This window comes from Cherax quadricarinatus, chromosome 40, assembly GCF_038502225.1.
Source record: "Cherax quadricarinatus isolate ZL_2023a chromosome 40, ASM3850222v1, whole genome shotgun sequence".
In the NCBI taxonomy this organism is placed as follows: domain Eukaryota; kingdom Metazoa; phylum Arthropoda; class Malacostraca; order Decapoda; family Parastacidae; genus Cherax; species Cherax quadricarinatus.
The window spans coordinates 21116320-21143395 of NC_091331.1; the positions used below are offsets into that span (position 1 = coordinate 21116320).

General features: G+C 46.0%; 1 long non-coding RNA gene across 1 annotated transcript in view; it reads left to right on the forward strand.

Moving 5' to 3' along the window:
• LOC138853784 (uncharacterized) overlaps positions 1–23876 on the forward strand; it is a 109784-nt gene extending 85908 nt beyond the window's left edge. Inside the window, exon 3 of the long non-coding RNA XR_011392944.1 lies at positions 22566–23876. This is a non-coding gene — a long non-coding RNA (uncharacterized lncRNA). The remainder of the gene's footprint in view (positions 1–22565) is intronic.
• The last annotated feature ends 3200 nt before the right edge of the window (positions 23877–27076 follow it).

Consider the following 27076-nt stretch of genomic DNA (forward strand, 5'->3'; position numbering starts at 1 on the left):
AACCATTGCTGCGAGTCCTGTCTAGGCTAGATATTTTCAGCACACTATTTACATCCCCTTTATTTATTCCTGTCTTCCACTTATAAACCTCAATCATATCCCCCCTAATTCTACGTCTTTCTAGAGAGTGCAGTTTCAGGGCCCTTAGTCTATCCTCATAGGGAAGGTTTCTGATACATGGGATCATCTTTGTCATCCTCCTTTGTACATTTTCCAGAGAATTTATATCCATTCTGTAATACGGTGACCAAAACTGTGCAGCATAATCTAAATGAGGCCTAACCAAGGATGTATAGAGTTGAAGAACAACCTGAGGACTCCTATTATTTATGCTTCTTGATATGAAGCCAAGGATTCTATTAGCTTTATTGCGAACACTTATGCACTGTTGTCTTGGTTTCAGATTACTGCTAACCAGAACTCCTAAATCTTTTTCGCAATCCGTAATATTAAGATCTACATTATTTAGTTTATATGTGGCATGGTTATTGTCCTGTCCAACATTTAGAACTTTGCATTTGTCTATATTAAACTGCATCTGCCACTTCTCCGACCACTGCATCAGTCTATTCAAATCTTCCTGGAGTGCTCGAATGTCCTCGTCAGAATGAATTCGACGGCCTATTTTGGTGTCATCGGCAAACTTGCCGATGTCGCTCTTTATGCCCTCATCTATGTCGTTTATGTAGATTGTGAACAGCAGGGGGCCCAACACTGACCCCTGTGGAACACCGCTCGTGACGCTTCCCCACTCTGATTTCTCCCCATTTATGCAAACTCTCTGCTGCCTATTTGTCAACCATGCCTCTATCCAGGAAAAAATTTCTCCTCCTATTCCATGTGCTTTAATTTTCCTCAATAGTCTCTGATGTGGGACCCTGTCAAAAGCCTTACTGAAGTCCATATACACAATATCATATTCATTACCATGATCTACCTCCTCAAATACCTTAGTGAAAAAAGTTAATAAATTCGTAAGGCAGGAACGCCCCTTTGTAAAACCATGCTGAGATTCGTTGATTAATTTATGCTTTTCAAGGTGGCTACGAACTGCCTCGGCAATTATTGATTCCATAAATTTTCCCACTATGGAGGTTAGGCTTATTGGTCTATAGTTCGAAGCTAAGGACCTGTCACCTGTTTTGAAAATAGGTATCACATTTGCCATTTTCCACTTATCTGGCACCATGCCAGTTTGTAGTGATATGTTGAAAAGATTAGCCAAAGGTGTGCTAAGCTCCTCTTTACATTCCTTTAGAACCCTTGCATACAGTTCATCAGGGCCTGGGGATTTGTTAGGTTTTAATTTATCTATTTGCCTAAGGACCATGTCACTTGTGACCCTAATAGTGCACAGTTTATTATCGTCCTGTTCTACATAATTTATCATTACTGGAATATCGCTGGTATCCTCCTGTGTAAAAACTGAGAGGAAGTATGTGTTAAAAATTCTACACATTTCCTTATCACTGTCAGTGAGCTGACCCGAGGAACTTTTGAGTGGGCCTATCTTGTCCCTGATCTTACTTCTGTATACCTGAAAGAATCCTTTTGGGTTAGTCTTCGATTCTCTTGCAACTTTAACCTCATAATCTCTATTTGCTTTTCTAATTCCCTTTTTTATTTCTCTCTTTAACTGAATATATCGATTTCTTAATTGCCCCTCTCCTCTTTTGATTTGCCTATATATGCCTCTCTTTTGACCAATCAGATATTTAAAAATCTTGATACAGTAAAAAAAACTTTTGATAAAGAATTCCCCCCAAAATGTTGACGGATGTGTCTATAAGATTCCTTGTAAAATTTGCGATAAAGTTTATTACGGTCAGACTGGTAAAAATCTCGAACTAAGATTAAAACAACATAAATATAGCATTAGAACTGGACAAGATTCCAATGCTCTATTTATTCATGTGTGAGATTTTAACCATCCAATTGATTTTCAAAAAGTTGAGAAAGTAGTATCAAGCAAGTCCATGGTCGACAGGAATATAATTGAATCTTGTTTCATAAAAAGAAGTTTTGACAATAATATGAATATTTACTTTGGTTTATATAAATTATATCCATTTATAATTAATAGAATTTGGGAAGAATTTAATAATACATTGGACAAATAATAAATTTTAAAATTCTTAATTCTTGGGTATAATAGTTTGTTGGTGGGTTGTGTGAAGGACCTGTCTAGTTGATCCAGCGGGCCTGCTGCAGTGTTGCCTTTCTTACGAGTTGCGCGTCAGGTATTGCTTTGTTGTGGGATATGATAGTGAGGTGTGGTCTAGACCCTTTATATGCCTTCCTTTGATGCATTACTTTCATTGTTCCTTGATAATGTGAGTAGTCACGAAAGCGCTTGGAATTTCTCTGTTCTTTCACAGTGGTTGTTTTGTATATATATATATATATATATATATATATATATATATATATATATATATATATATATATATATTATATATATATATATAGGTAGTAGGTTGGTAGACAGCAACCACCCAGGGAAGTACTACCGTCCTGCCAGATGACTGTGAAACAGAAACCTGTAACTGTTTTACATGATGGTAGGATTGCTGGTGTCTTTTTCTGTCTCATAAACACGCTAGATAACAGGGATATCTTGCTACTCCTACTTACACTTTGGTCACACTTCACAGACACGCACATGCATATATATATATATATATATATATATATATATATATATATATATATATATATATATATATATACATCTAGGTTTTTCTCCTTTTTCTAAATAGCTCTTGTTCTTCTTTATTTCTTCTATTGTCCATGGGGAAGTGGAAAATAATCTTTCCTCCGTAAGCCATGCGTGTCGTATGAGGCGACTAAAATGCCGGGAGCAATGGGCTAGTAACCCCTTTTCCTGTAAACATTTACTAAAAAAAGAGAAGAAGAAAAACTTTATAAAACTGGAATGCTTGAATGTGCGTGGATGTAGTGCAGATGACAAGAAACAGATGATTGCTGATGCTATGAATGAAAAGAAGTTGGGTGTCCTGGCCCTAAGCGAAACAAAGCTGAAGGGGGTAGGGGAGTTTCGGTGGGGGAAATAAATGGGATTAAATCTGGAGTATCTGAGCGAGTTAGAGCTAAGGAAGGGGTAGCAATAATGTTGAAGGATCAGTTATAGAAGGAGAAAAGAGAACATGAATGTGTAAATTCAAGGATTATGTGGATTAAAGTAAAGGTTGGATGCGAAAAGTGGGTCATAATAAGCGTGTATGCACCTGGAGAAGAGAGGAATATAGAGGAGAGAGAGAGAGATTTTGGGAGATGTTAAGTGAATGTATAGGAACCTTTGAACCAAGTGAGAGAGTAATTGTGGTAGGGGACCTGAATGCTAAAGTAGGAGAAACTTTTAGAGAGGGTGTGGTAGGTAAGTTTGGGGTGCCAGGTGTAAATGATAATGGGAGCCCTTTGATTGAACTTTGTATAGAAAGGGGTTTAGTTATAGGTAATACATATTTTAAGAAAAAGAGGATAAATAAGTATACAAGATATGATGTAGGGCGAAATGACAGTAGTTTGTTGGATTATGTATTGGCAGATAAAAGACTGTTGAGTAGACCTCAGGATGTACATGTTTATAGAGGGGCCACAGATATATCAGATCACTTTTTAGTTGTAGCTACACTGAGAGTAAAAGGTAGATGGGATACAAGGAGAATAGAAGCATCAGGGAAGAGAGAGGTGAAGGTTTATAAACTAAAAGAGGAGGCAGTTAGGGTAAGATATAAACAGCTATTGGAGGATAGATGGGCTAATGAGAGCATAGGCAATGGGGTCGAAGAGGTATGGGGTAGGTTTAAAAATGTAGTGTTGGAGTGTTCAGCAGTAGTTTGTGGTTACAGGAAAGTGGGTGCGGGAGGCAAGAGGAGCGATTGGTGGAATGATGTAAAGAGAGTAGTAAGGGAGAAAAAGTTAGCATATGAGAAGTTTTTACAAAGTAGAAGTGATGCAAGGAGGGAAGAGTATATGGAGAAAAAGAGAGAGGTTAAGAGAGTGGTGAAGCATTGTAAAAAGAGAGCAAATGAGAGAGTGGGTGAGATGTTATCAACAAATTTTGTTGAAAATAAGAAAAAGTTTTGGAGTGAGATTAACAAGTTAAAGAAGCCTAGAGAACAAATGGATTTGTCAGTTAAAAATAGGAGAGGAGAGTTATTAAATGGAGAGTTAGAGGTATTGGGAAGATGGAGGGAATATTTTGAGGAATTGTTAGATGTTGATGAAGATAGGGAAGCTGTGATTTCGTGTATAAGGCAAGGAGGAATAACATCTTGTAGGAGTGAGGAAGAGCCAGTTGTGAGTGTGGGGGAAGTTCGTGAGGCAGTAGGTAAAATGAAAGGGGGTAAGGCAGCTGGGATTGATGGGATAAATCAGAAATGTTAAAAACAGGTGGGGATATATTTTTGGAGTGGTTGGTGCTATTATTTAATAAATGTATGGAAGAGGGTAAGGTACCTAGGGATTGGCAGAGAGCATGCATAGTTCCTTTGTATAAAGGCAAAGGGGACAAAAGAGAGTGCAAAATTTATGGGATAAGTCAGTTGAGTATACCTGGTAAAGTGTATGGTAGAGTTATTATTGAAAGAATTAAGAATAAGACGGAGAATATAATAGAAGATGAACAAGGAGACTTTAGGAAAGGTAGGGGGTGTGTGGACCAGGTGTTTACAGTGAAACATATAAGTGAACAGTATTTAGATAAGGCTAAAGAGATTTTTGTGGCATTTATGGATTTGGAAAAGGCGTATGACAGGGTGGATAGGGGGGCAATGTGGCAGATGTTGCAGGTGTATGGTATAGGGGGTAGGTTACTGAAAGCAGTGAAGAGTTTTTACGAGGATAGTGAGGCTCAAGTTAGAGTATGTAGGAAAGAGGGAGATTATTTCCCAGTAAAAGTAGGCCTTAGACAAGGATGTGTGATGTCACCATGGTTGTTTAATATATTTATAGATGGAGTTGTAAGAGAAGTAAATACGAGGGTCTTGGCAAGAGGTGTGAAGTTAAAAGATAAAGAATCACACATAAAGTGGGAGTTTTCACAGTTGCTCTTTGCTGATGACACTGTGCTCTTGGGAGATTCTGAAGAGAAGTTGCAGAGGTTGGTGGATGAATTTGGTAGGGTATGTAAAAGAAGAAAATTAAAGTGAAAAGAGGAAAGAGCAAGGTTATGAGGATAAAAAGATTAGGTGATGAATGATTGGATATCAGATTATAGGGAGAGAGTATGGAGGAGGTGAATGTATTCAGATATTTGGGAGTGGACGTGTCAGTGGATGGGTCTATGAAAGATGAGGTGAATCATGGAATTGATGAGGGGAAAAGGGTGAGTCTGTGGAGACAAAGAACTTTGGCCTTGGAAGCAAAGAGGGGAATGTATGAGAGTATAGTTTTACCAACGCTCTTATATGGGTGTGAAGCATGGGTGATGAATGTTGCAGCGAGGGGAAGGCTGGAGGCAGTGGAGATGTCATGTCTGAGGGCAAAGTGTGGTGTGAATATAATGCAGAGAATTCGTAGTTTGGAAGTTAGGAGGAGGTGCGGGATTGCCAAAACTGCTGTCCAGAGGGCTGAGGAAGGGTTGTTGAGGTGGTTCGGACATGTAGAGAGAATGGAGCGAAACAGAATGACTTCAAGAGTGTATCAGTCTGTAGTGGAAGGAAGGCGGGGTAGGGGTCGGCATAGGAAAGGTTGGAGGGAGGGGGTAAAGGAGGTTTTGTGTGCAAGGGGCTTGGACTTCCAGCGGGCATGCGTGAGCGTGTTTGATATGAGTGAATGGAGACAAATGGTTTTTAATACTTGACGTGCTGTTGGAGTTTGAACAAAGTAACATTTGTGAAGGGATTCAGGGGAACCGGCAGGCCGGACTTGAGTCCTGGAGATGGGAAGTACAGTGCCTGCACTCTGAAGGAGGGGTGTTAATGTTGCAGTTTAAAAACTGTAGTGTAAAGCACCCTTCTGGCAAGACAGTGATGGAGTGAATGATGGTGAAAGTTTTTCTTTTTCGGGCCACCCTGCCTTGGTGGGAATCAGCCAGTGTATTAATAAAACAAAATAATATATAATATAATATATATATATATATATATATATATATATATATATATATATATATATATATATATATATATATGTCGTGCCGAATATGTAAAACTGGTCAATTAGCAAGAACTCATTTAAAATTAAGTCCTTTCTAAAATTTTCTATTATACGTTTAAAGATATATTTTTTTCATTAATGTTGATGTAAAAATTTATAATTTTGCACCAAAAGGAACTTAGAAAACTTACCTAACCTTATTATAACAATCGCAATTTATTTTAGCCTAACCCAACTAAATATATTTTAGATTTGTTTACAATAATTTAATACTAAACAAACACAGTGAAATATAATTTTTTCGTTAGGTTCAGAATGATTTTGGCGAAATTATTGCATACACAAATTTTCACTTGTCCTATTTGGCAAGATGAGCGTTGCTATTTAAGCCAAGATCGCAAGTTCTGCATATTCGGCACGATATATATATATATATATATATATATATATATATATATATATATATATATATATATATATATATATATTCCCGACTGGTCACAGATCAGGCCGCTGGGGGCGTTCATCCCCTTAACCCTTTCCAGGTATAACACTCTTCAGGTATACCAAGCTTATTTACAATTGTTTGCACTGTTTATGAAATACCATAATGTGAGTGGGTTTGCCAAGAGAGCGTAAGCATGAGAGCTACTACAGCGTTAGACTCGCCTTCAGATCTGAAGCTCCAAGACGACTCCTTGACGCAAGGTAGCTTACCCTGGGGCTCATCCCCTCACTCTGACTGGCAGACCTCTAGCACAAACTAGCAGTCTCCCCATATCACGACTAGCGCACTCATTCAGACTGGTGGTAAACTAACGGAATTGAATGTTAGTTGCAGAAAATATGCAAGATCATGGTTACATGTGTTGAAGAATTAGACACATGTGCAAAATCTGGGTATCTTAATTTGCGATCACGTCGAATAACGCACCTGGCATACGGCAACAGTTTGTATTCTATGAATAGCTGCCGAATCCTCCAACAAGGCCAGAATAACCCTACTCTCTGTGGAAGTGTTTTTCATTCTGCTTTTCTTGCCAGTGTGTGTGTGTGTGTGTGTGTGTGTGTGTGTGTGTGTGTGTGTGTGTGTGTGTGTGTGTGTGTGTGTATCTTTCATGGCTCCATAAAGAGGGTCACACGCCAGCCACGCTTATCACCGCACTTTTTACAGTGCCTTAGTTACCCGTATTGTTGGCTTTTGTGTACCATTCATCTCTCCCTCCTTTACCAGCTTAATGTACTACCTGCCCACCCTGCCACCTGCCCTCCATAGTACCAACCCACCATACTACCGGCCCCCCCTCCCACAGGCCCACCCAACCACCAACTCAACATACTACCTGCCCTCAATACTGCCTTCCCATAGAAAAGGAGTTAATTGTAACTAACATCTATATGAAATGGAACCATGAACTCAGCAGTCTTCCTTCATACATAAGGGAGGGTGTTGACCCCTGGCTGTCTTGAAGCGGGAACTTGATGAAGATCGAACGTTGGACTGCGTACTGCCAGAAGTAACAGCCTAGTCGATCAGATCTTGATCCACCAAGAAGTCTGATCAACTATACGTAACCTACATTAATGTATTCTAAGTTTTAAAACCTACACTAATATTTAAGAACCATTTTCAGATATATTATTTAAAATCTTAACAGAGAGAGAGAGAGAGAGAGAGAGATGTACATAAACTTAAGAATCTTAAGAAAATTGCGCATGTAGCACTATAACTTCCTCTTCCCCCAACTTACTGCTTAACGCAAATGAATCGTATTGCCAGAACTATGCAGAATGTCGCCTAGCGCAGAATTAGTGTACTATATTACTAGAGCTACGCATGATGCCTCATCTCTACGCATCCATTGCTTTGCGTAAGTTGAGCGACTATGGGTGTAGAGGAGACTTCGATGGTGGGATAGACTGCTAGCAGATTGATGGATAGATGGTATGACGATTAATAACCTGCGTTATTTGCAAGGAATCCCACTTTCTGAGTCACAGCTACAGACCTGTGTGCAGGGCTTACTATGGCTGTTAATATTTAAGTGCCAGTATAAAGCTTTACCGCTAAATAGATAAACCAGTCTATGTGAGAGAGTCATGTAGACAGTCCTCACTCCAGGAGTCTCTCTTAAGCTTCTAAAATGCTGACTTGGGTGAGTGAGACACGACAGAAACATCGCACATTCACATGCAAAAATACTCCAGGTAAACAGGTAAGGAGGTCACGCCTCCTCCAGGCTGCTAACCAATAAAAGTGAGCATAGAAGAAACTCACTGAGGAACCTACAACTACCTAGATCCCCTCAGTACTGCCTCACCGCAAAATAACTAGAATTTCATAAAATATTAATATTATACTTCCAGCAGAGAAAACAAATATACGTTTTTTTTAGTATTAAGTAAAAATTAGCATTGTGTACAACGAACATAATTACAATACAACAATAAGAATAATACACCATGATATATATATATATATATATATATATATATATATATATATATATATATATATATATATATATATATATATAGTATATATATATATATATATAATGTATATATATACATGTATATATATATATATATATATATATATATATATATATATATATATATATATATATATATATATACAGTTGCACTCTGAAGGAGGGGTGTTATGTTGCAGTTTAAAAACTGTAGTGTAAAACCCTTCTAGCAAGACAGATGGAGTGAATGATGAAAGTTTTTCTTTTTCGGGCCACCCTGCCTTGGTGGGAATGTGTGATATATATATATATATATATATATATATATATATATATATATATATATATATATATATATATATATATATATATATATGACACATATACACGTGTAAATTACATGAAAAACACAACAGAATGACAATAGTGTCCGTATGTTAATGTCGTATGTTAGTAATTAACTCTCTTTTGTTAGTATGTCTAAACATCATGGATTGATGGATGAATTAATGGATGGATAGATGGATGAATGGATGGATGCATGAATTGATGGGTGGATGAATGAATGTATGGATAAATGAATGGATGGATGGATGGATGGGCTCAAACGGTGCTCCATTGAGCTCCAGCACCTCGTGAAATGCTCCACATTGCGCGATTGATCACAATGTGCCAACGACATGGCTAGTCTCGGGGCTCACTATGAGAGCCTCGGGGCGCATTGTAAGAGCCCTGGTGCTCACTGTGAGAGCCTCGGGATTACTGTGAGAACCTCGGCACTCACTGTAAGAGCCTTGGCACTCGCTGTGAGAGCCCTGGGGCTCATTGTAAGAGCCTCGGTGGCTTACTGTGATTGGTGAACTTAAGTGATTAGTAAATAATAGGTACATGAGGATGGTGATGAAGAATATAAAGGGAGCAAATGGATTGGGAGTGAAGGGAGGGAGGAAGGAGTGAAGGGAGGGAGGATAGGAAGGAAGAGGGAGTAAGGGAGGTAACATTGCAGTTAGGACTTGAGGGAAGGAGTAAGGGAGGGATGGAACACTGCGGTGGGGAGTGGAGGGAAGGAGTAAGTGAGGAAACACTGCAGTGGGGAGTGGACATCACTGTTGTCAGTGGAAGCCATATGCTGACCTAACCCCACGATTGACGTAATAAGTAGGTAGTGATGGTAGTGCAGGTAGTAGTGGTAGTGCAGGTAGTAGTGGTAGTGCAGGTAGTGGTGGTAGTGCAGGTAGTAGTGGTAGTGCAGGTAGTGGTGGTAGTGCAGGTAGTAGTGGTAGTGCAGGTAGTAGTGGTAGTGCATGAAGTAGTGGTAGTGCAGGTAGTGGTGGTAGTGCAGGTAGTAGTGGTAGTACAGGTAGTAGTGATAGTGCAGGTAGTGGTGGTAGTGCAGGTAGTGGTGGTAGTAGTGGCAGTGCAGGTAGTGGTGGTAGTGAAGATAATATGGGTAGTGCAGATAGTAGTGGTAGTACAGGTAGTAGTGGTAGTGCAGGTAGTAGTGGTAGTAGTGGCAGTGCAGGTAGTGATGGTAGTGAAGATAATATGGGTAGTGCAGGTAGTACAGGTAGTAGTGGTTGTGCAGGTAGTGGTGGTAGTGCAGGTAGTTGTGGTAGTAGTGGCAGTGCAGGTAGTAGTGGTAGTGGTGGTAGTTCAGGTAGTAGTAGTAATTCAGGTAGTGGTGTTAGTGCACGTTGTAGTGGTAGCGGTGGTAGTTCATGTAGTAGTGGTAGTGCAGGTAATGGTGGTAGTGCAGGTAGTGGTGGTAGTGTAGGTAGTGGTGGTAGTGCAGGTAGTAGTGGTAGTTAGTCAGGTACTAGTGGTAATTCAGGTAGTGGTGTTAGTTCACGTTGTAGTGGTAGCGGTGGTAGTGCAGGTAGTGGTGGTAGTGCAGGTAGTGGTGGTAGTGTAGGTAGTGGTGGTAGTGCAGGTAGTAGTGGTAGTGGTAGTAGTTCAGGTACTAGTGGTAATTCAGGTAGTGGTGTTAGTGCACGTTGTAGTGGTAGTTCAGGTAGTAGTGGTAGTGCAGGTAGTGGTGGTAGTGCACGTTGTAGTGGTAGTGGTGGTAGTTCAGGTAGTAGTGGTAATTCAGGTAGTGATGGTAGTGCAGGTAGTGGTGGTAGTGCAGGTAGTAGTGGTAGTGGTGGTAGTGTGGGTTGTAGTGGTAGTGCAGGTACTAGTCGTAGTGCAGGTATTGGTGGTAGCGCAGGTAGTATTAGTAGTGCAGGTAGTAGTGGTAGTGCAGTCATTGGTGGCAGTGCAGGTAGTGGTGGTAGTGAAGGTAGTGGTGGTAGTGCAGGTAGTGGTTGTAGTGCAGGTATTGGTGGTAATGGTGGTAGTGCAGGTTTTGGTGGTAGTGCAGGTAGTATTGGTAGTGCAGGTAATGGTGGTAGTGCAGGTAGCGATGGCAGTGCAGGTAGTAGTGGTAGTGCAGTTAGTGTTGGTAGTGCAGTTAGTGGTGGTAGTGCAGGTAGTGGTGGTAGTGGTGGTACTGCGGGTAGTGGTGGTAGTGCAGGTAGTGGTGGTAGTGCAGATAGTGCAGGTAGTAGTGGTAGTGCAGGCAGTATTGGTAGTGCAGATAGTGGTGGTAGTGCAGGTAGTAGTGGTAGTGCAGGTAGTAGTGGTAGTGCACGTTGTAGTGGTAGTGTAGATAGTAGTGGTAGTACAAGTAGTGGTGGTATTGCAGGTAGTGGTGGTATTGCAGGTAGTGGTGGTAGTGCAGGTAGTGGTCGTAGTGCAGATAGTGGTCGTAGTGCAGGTAGTGGTCGTAATGCAGGTAGTATTGGTAGCTGTAGTAGTCTTGGTAGTGCAGGTAGTAGTGGTAGTGCGGGTGATGGTAGCACAGGTAGTAGTGGTAGTGCAGGTGGTGGTAGTGCAGGTAGCGGTGGTAGTGCAGGAAGTGGTGGTAGTCCAAGTAGTAGTGGTAATGGTTGTAGTGCAGGTAGTAGATGTTGTGGTGATAGTGCAGGTAGTAGTGGTAGCGCAGGTAGTAGTGGTTGTGGTAGTGCAGCTACACCTCCAGCTGAGACCTTCACAACCAGCTACACCATCAGCTGGAGCCCCTCACAACCAGCTACACCACCAGCTGGAGCCCCTCACAACCAGCTACACCACCAGCTGGAGCCCCTCACAACCAGCTACACCATCAGCTGGAGCCCCTCACAACCACCTACACCACCAGCTGAGACATTTACAGCCAGCTACACCACTAGCTGAGACCTCACAACCAACTACGCCACCACCTGAGACCTCACAACCAGTTATAACACCAGCTGAGACCTATACAACAACTGTACCACCAGCTGGGACCCATACAACCAAATATACAACCAGCTGCGATCTATACAACCAGCTATACCACCAGCTGGGATCCATACAACCAACTATACCACCAGCTGGGACCTATGCCACCAATTATACCACCAGCTGGGACCTATGCCACCAACTATACCACCAGCTGGGACCTATACAATCAACTATACCACCAGCTGGGACCTTTACAACGAGCTACACTTTATATCCATGCTATGGAGGGTAGTGGCTAGTTTATTGTACAACCCACATCAGTTCTCTTGACTGTACCTCAAAAATATTAGATGGAAAAATGGCCCTGGAGCTAGAGCCTAAAGAGATTAAAGCAAGTACTCCCGGATATACAGTCTGACAACTAGGATGTATTGTAACTTTTGTTAATAACTCAGTATTGATTGTCGTAACCTTATATATTTTTTTTACGTTAAGATGTGAAGGAAACATCTCATGAAGCCAGTAGTGTAGAATGTGGAAAGGAGAAGGCACAAGACAACCGATATTTTTTATGTATGCTTATAATTTTATGATGGAGAGTAGGTTGTGTCGGCGAGGGCGGGCGGCGGCTGTTACCCGCCGCCCGCCCGTCACAGCGCTGTGTTGTGGCTGCAGCGCCACCTACACAACCACCTACACAACTACCTACACAACCACCTGCACGACCATCACCTACATGTATCACAGTTATCCAGCACTGGCAAACATTCCCTCGTCCTTCCTTAGTTTTCACCCACCAGGCTTCACACAGGGGGCTTCACCTACCAGGCTTCATACAGGTGGCTTCGCCTCCCAGGCTTCATACAGGTGGCTTCGCCTACCAGGCTTCATACAGGTGGCTTCACCCACTAGGCTTCACACAGGTGGGTTCACCCATCAGGCTTTACACAGGTGGCATCACCCACCAGGCTTCATACAGGTGACTTCACCCACCAGTCTTCATACAGGTGGCTTCACCTACCAAGCTTCACACAGGGGGCGAAGGCTTCACTCACCAGGCTTCACACAGGTGGGTTCACCCATCAGGCTTCACACAGACACACAATAGCCGGAAAAAAATCTGGTGTTCATTACCTTTAGGCGCCGCGAGCAACGACTCTCCCACGACCATGAATCAGTAACAACAACAACGATGATGATAATAAAAATAATAATTATAATAATTGCAATACTTTCTACAAGTACATGATAGAGCGTATACAGACGTAGCTGACACCAGTGATATACTATATAGAAAGCTCCTGCTTATGCAAAGCATTTCGGGCAACTTTTGTTAATTTTGCCCCCATGATGCGACCCACACGAGTCGGCTAATACCTAGATATATATACACTCAAAAGTGCATCGCTATGCATCCAGAGGTGTGTATCAATGTATATACATCGAGAAGTGTGTTCCTGTCAATGTACATTCGCCAAAGGGTTGTGCATATCTCAGTTTATATGAACGCTGAGATTACTTTTTATTTTAGCGATAAAAATTGTCTACCTGCATGTGAGTCTGTCTTAATGATACGTGTACTACAGCATCACCACGGCAACATCTTCACCAGAAGTAGGACACTGTAGGTGATGGTGGGGGGGGGGGGTACCACCAGGGCAAGTCATTTCTAGCAATATCCTGGCCACAAATATAATGATGATGTTTGTGTTATGATGGAGGCTGGTGTGGTGAAGGAGTCTCTCCATCATGCTACATAGTGTGTTGTGAGGGAGTCTGGTGTGGTGAAGGAGTCTCTCCATCACGCTACATAGTGTGTTGTGAGGGAGGCTGGTGTGGTGAAGGAGTCTCTCCATCACGCTACATAGTGTGTTGTGAGGGAGGCTGGTGTGGTGAAGGAGTCTCTCCATCACGCTACATAGTGTGTTGTGAGGGAGTCTGTTGTGCTGAAGAAAGTTCTCCATCACACTACATAGTGTTGTGAGGGAGTCTGGTGTGCTGAAGGAGGTTCTCCATCACACTACATAGTGTTGTGAGGGAGTCTGGTGTGCTGAAGGAGGTTCTCCATCACACTACATAGTGTTGTGAGGGAGTCTGGTGTGCTGAAGGAGGTTCTCCATCACACTACATAGTGTTGTGAGGGAGTCTGGTGTGCTGAAGGAGGTTCTCCATCACACTACATAGTGTTGTGAGGGAGTCTGGTGTGCTGAAGGAAGTTCTCCATCACGCTACATAGTGTTGTGAGGGAGTCTGGTGTGCTGAAGGAGGTTCTCCATCACACTACATAGTGTTGTGAGGGAGTCTGGTGTGCTGAAGGAAGTTCTCCATCACACTACATAGTGTTGTGAGGGAGTCTGGTGTGCTGAAGGAAGTTCTCCATCACACTACATAGTGTTGTGAGGGAGTCTGGTGTGCTGAAGGAAGTTCTCCATCACGCTACATAGTGTTGTGAGGGAGTCTGGTGTGCTGAAGGAAGTTCTCCATCACGCTACATAGTGTTGTGAGGGAGTCTGGTGTGCTGAAGGAAGTTCTCCATCACACTACATAGTGTTGTGAGGGAGTCTGGTGTGCTGAAGGAGGCTCTCCATCACGCTACATAGTGTTGTGAGGGAGTCTGGTGTGCTGAAGGAAGTTCTCCATCACACTACATAGTGTTGTGAGGGAGTCTGGTGTGCTGAAGGAGGCTTTCCATCACGCTACATAGTGTTGTGAGGGAGTCTGGTGTGCTGAAGGAGGCTCTCCATCACACTACATAGTGTTGTGAGGGAGTCTGGTGTGCTGAAGGAGGCTCTCCATCACACTACATAGTGTTGTGAGGGAGGCTGGTGTGCTGAAGGAGGCTCTCCATCACGCTACAGAGTGTTGTGAGGGAGTCTGGTGTGCTGAAGGAGGCTCTCCATCACACTACATAGTGTTGTGAGGGAGGCTGGTGTGCTGAAGGAGGCTCTCCATCACACTACATAGTGTTGTGAGGGAGTCTGGTGTGCTGAAGGAGGCTCTCCATCACACTACATAGTGTTGTGAGGGAGTCTGGTGTGCTGAAGGAGGCTCTCCATCACACTACATAGTGTTGTGAGGGAGGCTGGTGTGCTGAAGGAGGCTCTCCATCACACTGTAATCACGTTGTGCCGTTGTATCACGTGGTGCAGTTTTTTAAGTGATACTGTTTTACGTGGGCTGTTCCACGTGGTGTCGTTGTTCCACGTGGTGTCGTTGTTCCACGTGGTGTCGTTGTTTTCTTTGTCGCTGTTATAAAAGTGGTTGGTGACTTTGTATACCTTGTCAGACAGTCGTTGTTTGTGTTAATGATGTTGATGCTGTTGTTCCCGTCGCAGCCGCCGCTACCGCTGCCTCTGCCGCTGCTGCTACCGCCGCCACTACCGCTGCTGCTACCGCCGCCACTACTGCTGCTGCTACCGCCGCCACTACCGCTGCTGCTACCGCCGCCGCTACCGCTGCCTCTGCCGCTGCCTCTGCCGTCGCCGCCGAAATCGTTGTTACCATCTTGGCCGCCTCCGCGGTAGTGCTGCCTTTCATGGTAGTCCTGTGTTGAGAGTGCAGCTAGTGGTGGCGCCCTAGTGGTGCAGCTGGTGGTGGTGCTCTGGTAGTAGTGTGTAGATGGTGATGGTACTCTGGCGGTAGTGGTGCAGCTGGTGATGATACTCGGGCGGTAGTGGTGCAGCTGGTGATGGTGTTCTGGCGGTAGTGGTGCAGCTGGTGATGGTACTTTGGCGGTGGTAGTGCAGCTGGTGATAGTGCTCTGGTGGTAGTGGCGGTGGTGCAGGTGGTGATGGTGCTCTGGTAGTAGTGGTGCAGGTGGTGATGGTGCTCTGGTAGTAGTGGTGCAGATGGTGATGGTGCTCTGGCGGTAGTGGTGCAGCTGGTGATGATGCTCGGCGGTAGTGGTGCAGCTGGTGATGGTGCTGTGGTAGTAGTGGTGCAGCTGGTGATGGTGCTCTGGTGGTACTGGCAGTGGTGAAGCTGGTGATGGTGCTCTGGTGGTAGTGGTAGTGGTGCAGCTGATGATGGTGCTTTGGTGGTAGTGGTGCAGCTGGTGATGGTGCTTTGGTGGTAGTGGCAGTGGTGAAGCTGGTGATGGTGCTCTGGTGGTAGTGGTAGTGGTGCAGCTGATGATGGTGCTTTGGTGGTAGTGGTGCAGCTGGTGATAGTGCTGTGGTAGTAGTGGTGCAGCTGCTGACGGTGCTCTGGTAGTAGTGGTGTAGCTGGTGATGGTGCTCTCGTGGTACTGGCAGTGGTGAAGCTGGTGGTGCTCTGGTGGTAGTGGTAGTGGTGCAGCTGATGATGGTGCTTTAGTGGTAGTGGTGCAGCTGGTGATGGTGCTTTGGTGGTAGTGACAGTGGTGAAGCTGGTGATGGTGCTCTAGTGGTAGTGGTGCAGCTGATGATGGTGCTTTGGTGGTAGTGGTGCAGCTGATGATGGTGCTCTGGTGGTAGTGGTGCAGCTGGTGATGGTGCTCTGGTGGTTATGGTAGTGATGCAGCGGTGGTAGTGCAGCTGGTGATAGTGCTCTGGTGGTAGTGGCGGTGGTGCAGGTGGTGATGGTGCTCTGGTAGTAGTGGTGCAGATGGTGATGGTGCTCTGGCGGTAGTGGTGCAGCTGGTGATGATGCTCGGCGGTAGTGGTGCAGCTAGTGATGGTGCTCTGGCGGTAGTGGTGCAGCTGGTGATGGTGCTCTGGCGGTAGTGGTGCAGCTGGTGATGGTGCTGTGGTAGTGGTGCAGCTGCTGAGGGTGCTCTGGTAGTAGTGGTGTAGCTGGTGATGGTGCTCTGGTGGTAGTGGTAGTGGTGCAGCTGATGATGGTGCTTTAGTGGTAGTGGTGCAGCTGGTGATGGTGCTTTGGTGGTAGTGGCAGTGGTGAAGCTGGTGATGGTGCTCTGGTGGTAGTGGTAGTGGTGCAGCTGATGATGGTGCTTTAGTGGTAGTGGTGCAGCTGGTGATGGTGCTTTGGTGGTAGTGGCAGTGGTGAAGCTGGTGATGGTGCTCTGGTGGTAGTGGTAGTGGTGCAGCTGATTATGGTGCTTTGGTGGTAGTGGTGCAGCTGGTGATGGTGCTCTGGTGGTTATGGTAGTGATGCAGCTGGTGATAGTACTCTGGTGGTAGTGGTGGTGGTGCAGCTAGTGATGGTGCTTTGCTGGTAGTGGTGCAGCTGGTGATGGTGCTCTGGTGGTAGTGGTTGTGGTGCAGCTAGTGATGGTGCTCTGGCGGTAGCGGTGCAGCTGGTGATGGTGCTCTGGTGGTAGTGGTGCAGCTGGTGATGGTGCTCTGGTGGTAGTGGTAGTGGTGCAGCTGTTGATGGTGCTCTGGTGATAGTGGTGGTGCAGCTAGTGATGGTGCTCTGGTGGTAGTGATAGTGCTGTGGTGGTGTTCTGGTAGTGGTGGTGCAGCTGCTGTTGGTGGTGGTGCAGCTGCTGCTTTTGATGGTGTTCTGGTGGTGGTGGTGCAGCTGCTGCTGGTGATGGTGTTCTGGTGGTGGTGGTGCAGCTGCTGCTGGTGATGGTGTTCTGGTGGTGGTGGTGGTGCAGCTGCTGCTGGTGATGGTGTTCTGGTGGTGGTGGTGCAGCTGCTGCTTTTGATGGTGTTCTGGTGGTGGTGGTGCTGCTGGTGATGGTGTTCTGGTGGTGGTGGTGCAGCTGCTGCTGGTGATGGTGTTCTGGTGGTGGTGGTGGTGCAGCTGCTGCTGGTGATGGTGTTCTGGTGGTGGTGGTGGTGGTGCAGCTGCTGCTGGTGATGGTGTTCTGGTGGTGGTGGTGCTGCTGCTGTTGGTGGTGGTGCAGCTGCTGTTGGTGATGGTGTTCTGGTGGTGGTGGTGCAGCTGCTGCTTTTGATGGTGTTCTGGTGGTGGTGGTGCAGCTGCTGCTGGTGATGGTGTTCTGGTGGTGGTGGTGCAGCTGCTGCTGGTGATGGTGTTCTGGTGGTGGTGGTGGTGCAGCTGCTGCTGGTGATGGTGTTCTGGTGGTGGTGGTGGTGGTGCAGCTGCTGCTGGTGATGGTGTTCTGGTGGTGGTGGTGCAGCTGCTGCTGGTGATGGTGTTCTGGTGGTGGTGGTGGTGCAGCTGCTGCTGGTGATGATGTTCTGGTGGTGGTGGTGGTGCAGCTGCTGCTGGTGATGGTGTTCTGGTGGTGGTGGTGCAGCTGCTGGTGGTGGTGGTGTTCTGGTGGTGGTGGTGGTGCAGCTGCTGTTGCTGGTGGTGCAGCTGCTGCTGGTGATGGTGTTCTGGTGGTGGTGGTGCAGCTGCTGTTGGTGGTGCAGCTGCTGGGGGTGTTCTGGGGGTGGTGGTGCAGCTGCTGGTGGTGGTGGTGTTCTGGTGGTGGTGGTGGTGCAGCTACTGTTGGTGGTGGTGCAGCTGCTGCTGGTGATGGTGTTCTGGTGGTGGTGGTGCAGCTGCTGCTGGTGATGGTGTTCTGGTGGTGGTGGTGCAGCTGCTGCTTGTGATGGTGTTGTGGTGGTGGTGGTGCAGCTGCTGCTGGTGATGGTGTTGTGGTGGTGGTGGTGCAGCTGCTGCTGGTGATGGTGTTCTGGTGGTGGTGGTGCAGCTGCTGCTGGTGATGGTGTTCTGGTGGTGGTGGTGCAGCTGCTGTTGGTGGTGGTGCAGCTGCTGTTGGTGGTGGTGCAGCTGCTGCTGGTGATGGTGTTCTGGTGGTGGTGGTGCAGCTGCTGGTGGTGATGGTGTTGTGGTGGTGGTGCAGCTGCTGTTGGTGGTGGTGCAGCTGCTGCTGGTGATGGTGTTCTGGTGGTGGTGGTGCAGCTGCTGTTGGTGGTGGTGCAGCTGCTGCTGGTGATGGTGTTCTGGTGGTGGTGGTGCAGCTGCTGCTGGTGATGGTGTTCTGGTGGTGGTGGTGCAGCTGCTGCTGGTGATGGTGTTCTGGTGGTGGTGGTGCAGCTGCTGCTGGTGATGGTGTTCTGGTGGTGGTGGTACAGCTGCTGTTGGTGGTGGTGCAGCTGCTGCTGGTGATGGTGTTCTGGTGGTGGTGGTGCAGCTGCTGCTGGTGATGGTGTTCTGGTGGTGGTGGTGCAGCTGCTGCTGGTGATGGTGTTCTGGTGGTGGTGGTGCAGCTGCTGCTGGTGATGGTGTTCTGGTGGTGGTGGTACAGCTGCTGTTGGTGGTGGTGCAGCTGCTGCTGGTGATGGTGTTCTGGTGGTGGTGGTGCAGCTGCTGCTGGTGATGGTGTTCTGGTGGTGGTGGTGCAGCTGCTGCTGGTGATGGTGTTCTGGTGGTGGTTGTGCAGCTGCTGCTGGTGATGGTGTTCTGGTGGTGGTGGTACAGCTGCTGCTGGTGATGGTGTTCTGGTGGTGGTAGTGCAGCTGCTGCTGGTGATGGTGTTCTGGTGGTGGTGGTGCAGCTGCTGCTGGTGATGGTGTTCTGGTGGTGGTTGTGCAGCTGCTGCTGGTGATGGTGTTCTGGTGGTGGTGGTGCAGCTGCTGCTGGTGATGGTGTTCTGGTGGTGGTGGTGCAGCTGCTGATGCCTAACCTCTCCTTGGCCTCCCAGGAAATTGTTTTCATTGGCGCCCCAACTTTTGCTTCCCTGGTAATGAAGGCGTCACCTCCCAGGCCTCTGCTACCAAATACCGTAAATCTTGAGTCGGTTATGTCCTCCGTTACCGTGGTGACCTCCGACGCAGGGTCACCTCACTCTGGTAGTGGTGGTGGTATTTATGACCTCCGACGCTGGGTCACCTAATAGTGCTGACGAGGTTTGAGTGTCTTGAGTACTTGAGTAAAACTCCAGACACCGATTATTCGGCCTAGGTAGTGGGGAGATTTGCCCTTTCGTCAAAATTGGCTGTAACTTACAACTTGTAAATGATGACACAAATATGGATACGATTTGTACCGCGACTCCTGAATTGTTCTATTTATATTCTAATGAAATCTACAGTACGATAATGAATTACCTGTGGTAGAGAAAGATTAGTGGTGATGACAAGACGTTCTGAAGATTGTGTGTGTGTGTGTGTGTGTGTGTGTGTGTGTGTGTGTGTATGTGTGTGTGTGTGTGTGTGTGTGTGTGTGTGTGTGTGTGTGTGTGTGTGTGTGTGTGTGTGTGTGTGTGTGTGTGTGTGTGTGTGTGTGTGTGTGTGTTTAACAAGGAAAGGTCATTGAGTACTTGTCGAGGTTGGGCTTCAGTAAAGCAGGATTTGACTAGAGTGATAGATGAGTGGAACAAACTGCCGAGCAGCGTTACTGAACCGAGAAATTAGGTTGGACAGGTGCGTGAGTGGGTTAGTTGTGAGTTGGACCTGCCTAGCACGAGGTAAGTCTGCGGTAGTGCTTCTCCATTTCATTTTATACAAGCTCCATCGTTTGAATTTTCATTAGGTATGGTGAATGCAGTTCTGAAGGGCGAATTTTGAAACCACACGTGGCTTCCATTGTTCCCGTGGAATGTGTACCCTCCCACCAGACAACCTCCAAACTGAAGAATTAGACACATGTGCAACATCTGGGTATCTTTATTTGTAGACGTTTCTCCAGCCAATAGCTTTGTCAATACAATACAAGGATATAATGTGAAGAATTATATACAAAAGATGAGGTAATTAGTCCCTCAGCTTTTGGAGTTGGTGAAGTGCACCGTAGTCTTGAAGACTACAGTTTAAAAATGGGATTGTTGGTTTCTGAGCGATAAATGGAGAATGCCTCTTATGATAGGCTTCAAATTTCCTGTGTTGGTGTTTGTGACTTAGAGGAAGGTTCGAAGTGGTTTTCTGTTGTGTTGAGGTGGGGATATTGGACTCCACATGTCTCTTCTGACCCAATTCGAACCTTCAGCGCTGGGCTGAGTTTCAGTTCCTGGTCCTCTTAATGGTGTTGATCTAAAATTCCCTGTATCTCTTTAGAGGGCTGAGCTATACCTCCTGGCTTTCTTAAGGAAGTTGTACTGCCGCTCCTCTGCTTGAGGGTAGAGGCACAATAATACCTCTTGTATGGAATAAGGTAAATTGGGCTGGGGTTGTGGTACACGGGGAATACCTTCCTCAGATCACATAGCATCATAGTATATCTAATACATCTAATTATTAAATAATTTTGATCATGATGACACTCCTGCTACTACTTCTAATAATAAAAAAAATTAGAAAATTTATAAAAGACAAGAGAGGCAGCTTAACTCTTAAGAGAGTGTGTTAAGCACCTTAAGCTGTGGACACTGTACCCGCCGTCTCTTGTACCGCATCCTTATTGTCATTAGTTTATATATAATATTAGTCCTGCGTTTTCTAACCTGTAAGTCCAACATTTTTACATAATTAGGTATCCCTTGAAAGGAAGTAGTTACCTGTAGGTTACCTGTAGATGGTTATGGGGGACACCAGCCGCCCGGCCCGGTCCCAGACCAGACCTCCTGGTTGCTGGCCTGTTCGACCAGGGTTAAGTGCCAGTAGTACACAGACCAACGTATGCACCACAGCCTGGGTAATCAGGAACTGACCTTAGGAAATTATCAGTTCCCTACTGAAAACAGGAGCGTGTTGTCAATTTCCCTTGTACATGAAGGGAGGGTGTTGAAGAGTTCTGGTTCCCTTACGTTTATCGTCTCTTTGTGTAATATTATATTTTTAATATAATGGTCGACTTTTTTTTCTTCCTCTCAGCTCCGAGATTTTTGTGCGGTAACTCGAGAATGTTTCTTTAGATCGGCTTGAATCTTGTGCACTTTTGCTTCGAGGAAGATTAGCATTATTACTGGTTTGATTATTCCATCTACTGTCTCGTTTCTTTGTATGGAGAGAAATAGTATAAAATACCGACACGATTCCAAAACAAAAAAAAAAAAAAATAGACGCAAATGCAATGTAATGCGATCCTTTATTGACAACGTTTCGCCCACACAGTGAGATTTATCGAGTCACAAACAGATCTGTTTGTGACTTGATGAAGCCCAAAAATGGAGGAAACGTAGTCAGTATGGGTTCGCATTATGCTTCATTTGTGTCTATTTTTCCATCTATGTATGGAATTGATTAAGTCACGCGTTGGCGAAACATCTACACAATACACAGGTGTTGCACGTGTCTGATTCATCTCTCTGTCAGTACTGAACATCATTATGTCATGATGTCAAGAGTTTTGTTTGATGTTTGATGTGTGTCAGGTTGTGGTAGTTTATGAGGCCAGGTGCCAGCACAGTGTGCAGTGTGTACTGAGGATTGAGCTATACCGCGTAGGACTCCCAAGCAAGTTGAGCTACAGCTCCTCTGTCTCTTGGGGATTTTGGATACACCCACCATTCATCTTGCTGCCAGTGAGGTAGAGAAGGCTGGGGTTCTGGAATATGAGGGATATCTCTCTGGTATCATCAAGGTACAGGAGGCTGGAGTACTGGAACATGAGGGATACGTCTCTGGTATTATTGAAGTACAGGAGGCTGGAGTACTGGAATATGAGGGATACGTCTCTGGTATTATTGAAGTACAGGAGGCTGGAGTACTGGAATATGAGGGATACCTCTCTCGTATTATTGAAGTACAGGAGGCTGGAGTACTGGAATATGAGGGATTTCTTTAGCGTCTATCGGATCTCATCTAGTTTGTTGTTTATAGACATAGAAAGAGAGAGAGAGAGAGAGAGAGAGAGAGAGAGAGAGAGAGAGAGAGAGAGAGAGAGAGAGAGGCGCGGAACTAACTTACAACACAACACAGTCTAAACAGAGCTGTATACAGTTTACTTTCAGGTAACTGCAAACTTATTTTGCCTTTCCAGATTGTTAATGGTTTCTGCCCACCCGGGAACGTGCCCACCCGGGAACGTGCCCACCCGGGAACGTGCCCACCCGGGAACGTGCCCACCCAGGAACGTGCCCACCTGGGAACCAGAAGCTCTGCCCACTCCAGGGGCGCGTCATGGAGTAGTCGCACACTCAACAGACCGTGCCCACAATAGGGACTCTCCCCTGTGGTGGCCTGCAGGTCATGCCCACCCACAGTGTGTCCACCTGTGGTGGCCTGCAGGTCATGCCCACCCACAGTGTGTCCACCTGTGGTGGCCTGCAGGTCATGCCCACCCACAGTGTGTCCACCTGTGGTGGCCTGCAGGTCATGCCCACCCACAGTGTGTCCACCTGTGGTTGAAGACTGAGACACTTGTGCAATATTTGGTAATCTGCATTGAGGAAACGTTTCGCCAGCCAGTGGCTTTTTCAGTTCAATACAAAGAATAACAAAAGGAAATTAGGTAAGCCGTCCCTTAGCCTGGAGTCGATGTGTTCAGTCTATCAATCTTGAGAAATGTACATTTCTCAAGATTGATGAACTGAACAAATCCACTCCGGGCTGAGGGACTATTTACCTCATACTCCTTCTCATCTTTCCTTGATATTTTCTGTATTGGACTGAAGAAGCCACTGGCTGGCGAACGTTTCCAAATGTTGCACAAGTGTTTCAGTCCTCAACTTGTCGGTTCTCAACACCATGCCACCTGTGGTTGCCAGCTGGTATCAACGAGAGGTAAGTACACTCGCAGCGTCTCTTCTCTCACACAGTACTCCAGCCTCATTTGCATGAACGATATTCTCGCTTAGATCATTGCATATGTTAAAATATTTCATAAAATTTCTTCTCATTGGATAGACACCAAGGCAGTATAGTGCGATCCTTTACTGATAACATTTCGCCCACACATGAGGCTCTATCAAACCACAAACAGATCTACCTGGAATAGAGACTTCACTACGTTCACTGTCAGCACACCGTCTCTCCCCAGGTAGATATGTTTGTAACTTGATAAAACACACTGTGTGGGCGAAACGTTGTGAATAAAGGCTTGCATTATACTGCATTTGCGTCTTTATCCACCGTGTTGATATTTTATCCCATTTCTCCCCATTTCTTATCACTTGTGTTCTGATGCTACGCTTGCGCACTCAACCCTGTCTATCCCAATTTCCCCCCCAAGGGAGGTTCCTTGACGCTGGTGAGGGGCTTTTGATCTAGAGAATTGGATTTGTGTTCCAGTTCCCTGAATTGAGCATGAATGCCTCCCATCCTCCCCCACATGCGCTGTATAATCCTACGGGTTTAGTGCTCCCCATGATTATATTAATAATAATAATAATAATAATAATATTATTATTATTATTATTATTATTATTAACACATCGGCCGATTCCCACCAAGGCAGGGTGGCCCGAAAAAGAAAAAACTTTCATCATCATTCACTCCATCACTGTCTTGCCAGAAGGGTGATTTACACTACAGTTATAAAACTGCAACATTAACACCCCTCCTTCAGAGTGCAGGCACTGTACTTCCCATCTCCAGGACTCAAGTCCGGCCTGCCGGTTTCCCTGAATCCCTTCATAAATGTTACTTTGCTCACACTCCAACAGCACATCAAGTATTAAAAACCATTTGTCTTCATTCACTCCTATCAAATACGCTCACACATGCTTGCTGAAAGTCCAAGCCCCTCGCACACAAAACCTCCTTTACCCCCTCCCTCCAACCTTTCCTAGGCCGACCCCTACCCCGCCTTCCTTCCACTACAGACTGATACACTTTTGAAGTCATTCTGTTTCGCTCCATTCTCTCTACATTTCCGAACCACCTCAACAACCCTTCCTCAGCCCTCTGGACAACAGTTTTGGTAATCCCGCACCTCCTCCTAACTTCCAAACTACGAATTCTCTGCATTATATTCACACCACACATTGCCCTCAGACATGACATCTCCACTGCCTCCAGCCTTCTCCTCGCTGCAACATTCATCACCCATAATAATAATAATATCCCACCACCACAGGAAGACTACCACTCAGCTGAGTTGATGCTCACACTAACTCTTCTCATAGGTGTGTGTAAATGAAACCCGAAGTGCCAGTTTTGGGATTTTCACAATAAAATTGCATAACAGTAACAGCCTAGTTGATCAGGGCCTGGTCCCCTCGCGAGTTCTGGTCATGGACCTGGCTGTGGGGGCGTTGACCCCCCGGAACACCCTCCAGGCATACCCTGCATTTTATACTGTCAGTCTAATCCACCGCTGCGTTACCGTTTGTAAAAGAGGCTGGAGGATCAGTCCCTCGTTGAACATAGTATCAAACGCATGTCTCTCTCGTTACCTACAGATCACCTGGACAGGTAATTTATACTTTTTTACTAGTTTAGTACATGTCTTAAATATAATATTATAGGGAGACGTTAAGGCGACACGTGGAAATTTAAAAGCTTTAAGCGCAGGAGAAAAAGAAAAATGATGTCACAGCATTTCGCCCGACGTCAGAGGGAAACGTCGTAAAACATATTTTTCTCCGCTTGTTTTAAAGTGCTTTACTTGATGTTTATGAAGTGCACTTTGATCCATATCAGTTAATTTATTTGACGTTTTGTACGCTATGAGAAGTTTTATTTTACAATAGTTATCTTACTCTCTTGTTTATTGTAATATTTTCATTTCTTCTTTATAACCACCACCAGTCCATAACCCCCCTCCTCCCCCCACCCCCCACCACCACCATCACCCCCCCCACCACCACCATCACCCCCCCACCACCACCATCACCCCCCCACCACCACCATCACCCCCCCACCACCACCATCACCCCCCCACCACCACCATCACCCCCCCCACCACCATCACCCCCCCCCACCACCACCACCACCACCACCACCACCATCACCCCCCCCCCCCCCCACCACCACCACCACCACCACCACCACCACCACCATCACCCCCCCACCACCACCATCACCCCCCCCCCCCCCCACCACCATCACCACCATGAATTCATAATTCACCTCCACCATCAGTTTATAACCCATCAACAATATGAAAATTAGACACATCTGCAACATCTGCAACATCTGGGTACCTTTATTGAAGACGTTTCCCCATAATTTGAAGACAGTAGATCTATATACAAAAGATGAAGTAATCAATAATTCAGTCTTGGAGTTGATGAAGACGGTGTTCTTCATCAATTCCAAGACTGATAAAGCCACTGGAGGGCGAAACGTCTACAATAAAGATACCCAGACATGTGTCTAATTTTCATCCTGTCTGTATTGTATACCATTCATGTACCACCGCCAGCATAACCCACCACCAACACCGCCAGCATAACCCACCACCAACACCGCCAGCATAACCCACCACCAACACCGCCAGCATAACCCACCACCAACACCGCCAGCATAACCCACCACCAACACCGCCAGCATAACCCACCACCAACACCGCCAGCATAACCCACCACCAACACCAACAGCATAACCCACCACCAACACCACCAGCATAACCCACCACCAACACCACCAGCATAACCCACCACCAATACCACCAGTATAACCCACCACCAACACCACCAGCATAACCCACCACCAATACCACCAGTATAACCCACCACCAACACCACCAGAATAACCCAACACCAACACCACCAGTATAACCCACCACCAACACCACCAGCATAACCCACGACCAATACCACCAGTATAACCCACCACCAACACCACCAGTATAACCCAACACCAACACCACCAGCATAACCCACCACCAATACCACCAGTATAACCCACCACCAACACCACCAGCATAACCCACCACCAACACCACCAGTATAACCCAACACCAACACCACCAGTATAACCCACCACCAACACCACCAGTATAACCCACCACCAACACCACCAGCATAACCCACCACCAATACCACCAGGATAACCCACCACCAACACCACCAGTATAACCCAACACCAACACCACCAGTATAACCCACCACCAACACCACCAGCATAACCCACCACCAACACCACCAGTATAACCAAACACCAACACCACCAGTATAACCCACCACCAACACCACCAGAATGACCCACCACCAACACCACCAGTATAACCCACCACCAACACCACCAGTATAACCCACCACCAACACCACCAGTATAACCCAACACCAACACCACAACTCATCACCAACACCACCAGTATAACCCACCACCAACACCACCAGTATAACCCAACACCAACACCACCAGCATAACCCACCACCAACACCATCAGCATAACCCACCACCAACACCACCACCACCAGTATAACCCAACACCAACACCACCAGCATAACCCACCACCAACACCATCAGCATAACCCACCACCAACACCACCACCACCAGCATAACCCACCACCAACACCACCAGTATAACCCACCAAAAACACCAACAGTATAACCCACCACCAACACCACCAGCATAACCCAACACAAATACCACCAGTAT